General features: G+C 43.4%; 1 protein-coding gene across 4 annotated transcripts in view; it reads left to right on the top strand.

Annotated features, from left to right (window-relative positions):
* Nucleotides 1-7,121, top strand: part of LOC116940843 (protein PALS2-like) — a 226,327-nt gene that overhangs the window by 68,823 nt on the left and 150,383 nt on the right. Inside the window, exon 1 of one of the 4 annotated variants that reach the window (XM_032951098.2) lies at nucleotides 6-955. The exons of the other annotated variants lie outside the window; for them this stretch is intronic. The gene's annotated coding sequence lies outside the window, so the exon portion shown is untranslated. Of the gene's footprint in view, nucleotides 1-5; nucleotides 956-7,121 lie in introns of those variants that run through there. 4 annotated transcript variants of the gene reach the window in all.

The raw sequence follows: 7,121 nt of genomic DNA, 5'->3' as shown, positions 1-7,121 counted from the left end.
AGGCATCTATTTAAACATCTGCCGATAAAAAAAATGTATCCGTTAACCACGCAGCGCTTTGCTGGTGACTTTCTTCTAATCTGATCATGTATAAAAGACAATGCTATTATTAAAATTAATTCCTACAATTTTTTTCCACGTATGTATTCAAGCCTTTCATTATATATTTACAAATGCAATGATGTAAAACACACTGGCGGATGATGGTTTTTTTTTTCCCGTTCACTCTTTTTTTTTTACGTATTCGCTGCGGCTATCTTTTTTACTCGCGCTCCCCGCGTCCGCGTGTGCATCGTGTCAACGCATCACGCCGTTCCGATCTACCCGCGCGTGCGATGCGCGCAGGAAAAACCTCGCGATGCAAGCGCACGCTTACTGGGGAAAGGCGCGCGCGTGTGTGCGTGCGTGCGTGTGTGGTTAAAGCGTGGCACAGCGATACCGAGAAACGCAGTCAGCCGCCAAGCAGCCGGCTCTTCGTCATCTCACAGATTCAACTGCGCCGAGATTGCTCCGTCTCGCTTTGCTCCGGCGTTGCGCGGCTGCAATTCGGGAATCCCGTCGCCTGCCGATGCTGCATCGCCGTGGGACAGCCCCTTCTAATTTTGCGATCAAACTTCTGGATCCTTGGATGAAACGCGCCGTTATAAATGTAAATTTTCATGATTATTAAACTACACAGGCGTGTAGTGCTTCAGAGAAAGCTTCTAATTGCAACGAAACAAAGCTTCCTAGTTCGAGAATCTGCATTTTTGTCAACGGGAGCTCTCGTTTTTCTTTATTATTTTTCCCTTTCTCTCCGCACAAGCCCCCTCGTCACGACACGTGGATTTATTCGAGACGACGTCGGTGGAAATTCGCGCGTTCCTTTTGTCCGCTGAAGTTTTTTTCTGCGCGAAGCGCGTTTTGATGCCACCGGGAAGTTGGCGGCGGGGACTGTGACACGCGGAGCACGAAGGTAACTCGGGGTAGCAGTTATGAGTAATGAGGCGATTAAACTTTAATGTTGTTTTCCAGACAACATACATCACGCGTAGATCATTTTCAAGGACGTCCACACGACAATTTATCCCTTTCCTTTATCCCTTTGCTTTTATTACCGCGAGTCACCTGTGCTGGCAGGGGCTGAGCGAGACGTTTCTGTGTTGGTACCATTGACGAATGGTGTTTTATCACTTTTCCACGTGGCACAAAAAAAGCGATAAAAATTGCCGAGTGATTGAACTGCCCAGACATTAAGGACACAAATGGGAAATCTCTAAATGTGCTCCATCACTCGTAACTGTATGGGTGTGATTCTTTGTGTTGCAGTGGGCTTGGGCAATTAAAAAGATATTACCACGACCCAGCTCCCCCATTCCCTATTTTTCGATGCCCAATCATTAAATATTTCAAGCGAAAAATGCAGGTCGCGCTGTGGTTAGAGCTTGGTCCGAGCTCAGAACCGTTGTTCAGAGGTTGACCTTTGCCTTTCGTTCCCTTGCGGTCGATAATACGCGTACCATCTTCGGGGAAAGACAACGGTGACCATCTTATGTAGAATGGCCTCTGCCAGAAAAAATGTGGAATTTCCACCACTAGCTCAGGGCTGTCAATGGAGGCAAACTTCGTCCCATTGTTCATTTCAGCAGGAAGACAGTATTACTTAATCTATCTAAAACCGAATTAATGCATACTTACATTATGATAGGTAAGTGATGATTACAGCCAGTGGTAGAGCAATTGGTATGCACGGTATCTTAATTTAAAAAGGTACAGTAACTACAATACCTTCAATTGCTTTCATTGTGTGTTCTCGATGTCTCTACCCGAGTATACTGCCCTTTCCGATATCAAAGGTCAGAGTGTATCCCTGCTCAACGGAGCATTGTTCAAGCCCTGAACCAGGGGTGGAAAATTCCAGATGCATTTTACGCTGGGGGCCAGTCTCTCCAAAGGGCACTCAAACAGAAATGCTGTCAGTAGAAGTCCTAAACAGATTGGTATTGTTTCTTACACTTGAAGATACTTGCACGTGCAGCAGTTTTCTCAAATGAAGCAACAGCAGCACGGTTTGTCATCTACCCATAGGGCGCTTCGTGCTCACAATGATGATTTGGCCATTAAATACAACGCCTTGCAATGCCCTTCACGGGGTTAACTAGAACGGTTGAAACACAATGCTAATTAGGCCCTGCTTAGAAATTAGTGCCTAGTTAGGTATTATATTGATCATTGGATGGGAACAAATCTCATTAGCTGGTTTAAAAATACAATGAGTGACCTTAGGGAAATAATTCAGGTATAAGGCCATGGTGCAGTGGTTCGTGTGCTGCACTCTCAACCCAACAATCTGAGTTCTGTTCAGAGCCAGCACTGACATCAGTGGTGTGTGATATGTGACCTGATCCTGGGCATCCCCTTTCACCAGTCCAACCCGTATGACCAACGTGGCACGAGGAAGCTCGACCCAGTAGGGGATTCATAAAGGGCCATAAATCATCATTACTTTTATTAGCCCAGCTGCAAACTGACATTATGACGTAATTAAATATGCATAACTGCTCTCTTACCTGGGTGAAACTAAGATGTAGTATGCGTGTGTATGTGTGTTGGAGAACAACATCCTAACTAAATTGGATTATTTTCATCACTGGCTGCCCCAATAAGTCTGTTTGCTGCTGGTCAGGTGTTGTGCACGGAGGTGCACCGTTTCACATCTCCCACGTGTGCTTTGCTGGCAATGCCCCGTGGAGTTGCGGATTCAGGGGGCTCGGCTCACAAATTGGGAAGTCGTGAATTTAGGTTTCGGTCCAGGGTTTATTCACCCTATTAGCCCCCGTCGGTTCAATAAAATAAGTTACTTCTTTGTGGGGAAATAACAGTGGTCAGCGGAGACGGGTGGATGACCACCGCTGGGGGAATGTGTAATTTGCGCCACTGGCTCAAAGGGGATGAGTCCTCCTGCTTCAGGTGCTCATTTAAACAGGCACGTTGACTCGCGCCAGACGAGTGTTGTGTAGTTCAAATGTGTGCTTTGCGCAAAAAAAATATATAATATCCGCGAAATTGCTTGTATTCATTTTGAAATCAGTCTGCCGGAGTAGTAAAAGGCTCATTGCTCACAGCAATGATGAGTCTGTAACCTTTGTAAATATTTAATAACGTTTATACGTACACACATGTGACCGCTAAATGACAGCAAGTAAAATGAAAAATGTCAGAAATCTTGAGACCTGCGTGAGTATTTTGCAGGTTTTTGTGATCCAGCACAACACAACATGCGCAGCCCTATCTTAATCGATATATTTACATTCGCATTCTGCTGTTGCTGCTGCTGAGCTTGTCAACTGAAGAGCAATCGCATTACACCCGTTCTGAAATCCCTCATTGCCTTCCCATTCATCTGCACATTTAACTAGAAAATCCCTCATTGTCTTCACAAATCCACAATGCCCTAACTTCTACCGCCTCTGTGATCTCATCTCCCGCTCCAGCAAACAATGCATTCCCATTCAATCTGCTGTCAATCTTTGCGCCATGGGGGGGGGGGGGGGGGCGGGGGGTCTCAGCCGGTTCTCCACTGCTTGCACTGGTCTCTGTACTTCTAACTCTCACCTTGCTGTAAGTGCCAACCATTGTGTAGCGCTCGACTGAATGCCTATCATTTGCCAATTCCACGTGACTGATCTTATTGGGCCTCCCACCCGATTGCCCACCTGTACATTTATTGTAAGTGTGATCAGTAGTTGTATACGCATCAGTTTGGCCACGTGGCATCGCAGCGGAGATCTCAACTTTCAATGAGGTCAGATGAGAGATAAAATCCTGATTGGAACTGAACTCAGCCCATCATCCCCCCTCCAGAGTCGCTAAAATAAGTACCATTTGATCACAATTAAAATAAATAAATTGTGGTACTGCATTTGCAGTGGTGCACAAGCGTAATAAAAAAAAATCAACATTTATCAATAATACTACCCGACAGAGGAAATGTTGCCTTCATAGCATCATCAATAAAAAAAGCTATTGGTCAAAATGTCACCTATTATATATGTTTCATCTCGGGGGCAGTGGTAAAAATTAAATAATCGTATTCACCACTGGTTCAGAATCATCATCAAAGATAAGCATCACTTTACATTCCTTTTAACGTGGAGACATATTAACCCTTTTCAGTTCTATATCTGTTTTCTTAATGTACGCATTTCCATAATTCATACTTTATTTCTTTGGGTTAGATCGTGTAGATATCACGACCAAAATTACGATTCATAATTAGTTAATTTTGGGTTAGATTGTGTAGATGCCTAATTACTAACCGTAATAATGTTCGTGAAAAAGCGTACATATACATTATTAATTTCGTTGATGGAATACAGTTTTGAAAGCCAGAATAAAACATAATTAAGTAGGCAAACAACTACCACTTCCAAATGTATATAAAAAAAAAACTCTACGTTTGTCAAAGTGGCTTTAAAATCAGATATATGCAATAGGAAACGTTTGGGGCAATGGCACCTGTAGCTTCCTAGTCTGCTATATTACATTCGTTTGTATGAAATGAGACAATAGATGGAGATTCGAAAAGTTAAAGTTGGCAATTAATATGCAGGTGACACGGAGAGAAAGTGGTCGTTTATTCAAGTGTTTGCGGGGTTAAGCGGGTTGCCTGATATCTGCGACAATTTGGAAGGAGAATGACTCAAGAAAACAAGTTAAACTGACAGTTCATTGCACAGTGATTGGATCACGATTGATATATTTCAGCAGTGGCTGGGTCGGTGATGCGATCTACTTCTGGCTACTGGAGTTTGCAGATACAGTTCGAGAGTGCCTGCTTTAATAAATGGAAAAGGCATCAAAAAGTGGCAGAAGAGGATAAGTAATATATAAATTATATAAGGCGGATAAGCATGACGTTATCGTGAGGAAACAGCGGTTAGAGACATGGGGGTCCAAGCGTTTGTGCATCAGAAGAGCAGAAAGGAGATTTCCTTGGAAGATTACCAGTTGAAAGATTGCATGGAAGATAAAAAGAGAAAATGGAAACAAAGAAATATATAGGGGTTCTTGAATCTCTAAAAGTTGAAAACCTCAAGTGCACTTTGACACAAAGATCTTAGCTCGTGAGACATTATTTTTTCACCGCCACTTATTTTTTTCTCCCTTCATATATTTTTCAGCAGATGGTCATGTAAAATTAACGGTATAGCCAGTAATCATGATATAGAGGCACAAGCGTGATGCATACATAATTGTGTTTGCAGGGCACGAACGGGCATATTTAACATTACTTGGCTGTTCCCGGATTGCATTGATGCAGACTCGCGTTGGTTCGGGATCGGCGTTGGTCCTAATAAAGCAAAAGACAACACTTTTCACATGCTCGTTCTTGATCATGCAATCACATATCAATACCAGTAAATAATTAAATTTATATTCAAGTTGTTAGTGGTGCCTGCCTATGATTCATAAACTCGATGGTAGGTTTGAGGGTTTTGGGCAAACGTGGAAATTGGGTGAGGTCCTCGAATTGGAGGGGGTGACGAGGTAGCGCCCATTGGAGTGAGCACAGAAAGAATGTCTCTGAAATGGCCGCTCAATTTTGGGTTATCGCCTCATATGCGTGGGGTTTTTCTTCCAGGCAACGCTGTCGCTTCCCTCGTGTGAAACACTCAACAGGGTACCAGGCCAAACACTCAAGAGCAGGACACTCCTGAGATGGAGTCCTGCTAATGAGTGGGGGGGGGGGGGGGGGGGTACTGAAGTAAAGTAAAACATATATCGTTTAAATTTCTGTATGTGGCATTCACGAGGGTATTCTCTTCTGGAACTGATGGTTGATGCAGCCATATGAACATCATTTTCCAATAAAAATATAAATGTATCAATATAAAATTACAATGATAGAATTGGCAATTGTGAAGTATTTCTATTCAAAAATGTGATGGTACCGAGCACTTTAAAAGTGCCCATAATCATGGTCAATGATCAACTCACTTGCTATTTATGATAATAGTAATAATAATGTGAGTCAATCCTGTTAATACAGACATCTATGAGTTTTTTTAAGAGATCGCAGTAAAAATCACAAAAGCGGAATATTATTTTTACGGTATGCAATAACACTCCTTTTGATCAAGAACTTGCACTTCCTTAGATTGGTATGAGGTCCTCTGAGATGTGTAAAATCTATGATGAGTAGAGGGATTATTTCTGAAGGGGAGATGCTATAAAGCAGTGGCCAGTCCTTGTCTTAGGAAACCGAACATATTCTGAAAGTGTCTCTATAAACATTAAGAGTGCATGTGTGCAAATGTGCGTGCACATGTGACAGTTCGCAGTCTATGTGCTATGATTCCTAGGAACCCCAGTTAATTACATGACCATGCACACCAGAGGCCATTGTGATCTGAACCTCACGTGAGATTTCCCCTAGGTCCCTACGTCAGCTCAGCCTCAAGTGATTACATGGTGTGATGTGACCACCAACATTTAGGCTGATTGAACGTGGATGGCCCATGAATGTGTGGCTCTGACCACACCTCTCTTTCATGTGCTCGAAAAAGTCCAATCAGATTATGGTGGCGCTCCAATGAGCAAGAATGCATTATTTATCTTTGCTGGTCACCTTGCGTCCGTGCGTGGAAATTCCATTTTCCTATGTACTGTATGTATGAACTTCTGTTGCACCGTACATAGGCAACTGTGCTAATCGGAGGTGTGGGAATGGCAGGAGGAATACAACTAAATCTTGGGTGCTGCGCCAGGGCCCACAAGCCTAAAACATCAAGTGGCCAGCCATAGTGAGGGTGTAATGGATGAGGTAATATTTAAAATATTCCTGCACTGACCAAAGCTATTAGAAGTTGTGGAAATGGACGATGGGAGGCAATGCCGCAGCCTGGCAGGGCGAGGGAAGCAGCAGGAAGAAAAGTGATGCGACCTGCGGTGTGGTGTTTGAGCACAGTATGGACGAGATTAAATAAAGCAGTCTGGTGTACCCAGGGTGTCCTCAAAAATGGGTGGAGGAATACATTCGTGAGATGGGGGGGTGGGGATCAACTCCTGACTGGCATTTGAACTTGCAAAATTCCAATTGTGCAGAGGAACTTTGATATGACAATCCTGTGATCCTGCAC

Source organism: Petromyzon marinus, chromosome 10 (assembly GCF_048934315.1).
Source record: "Petromyzon marinus isolate PM22_M1 ecotype Great Lakes invasive population chromosome 10, UKy_Petmar_22M1.pri1.0, whole genome shotgun sequence".
Classification (NCBI taxonomy): domain Eukaryota; kingdom Metazoa; phylum Chordata; class Hyperoartia; order Petromyzontiformes; family Petromyzontidae; genus Petromyzon; species Petromyzon marinus.
Note: the sequence above shows the minus strand (reverse complement) of the source record. Positions and strands in the feature narration are given on the sequence as shown.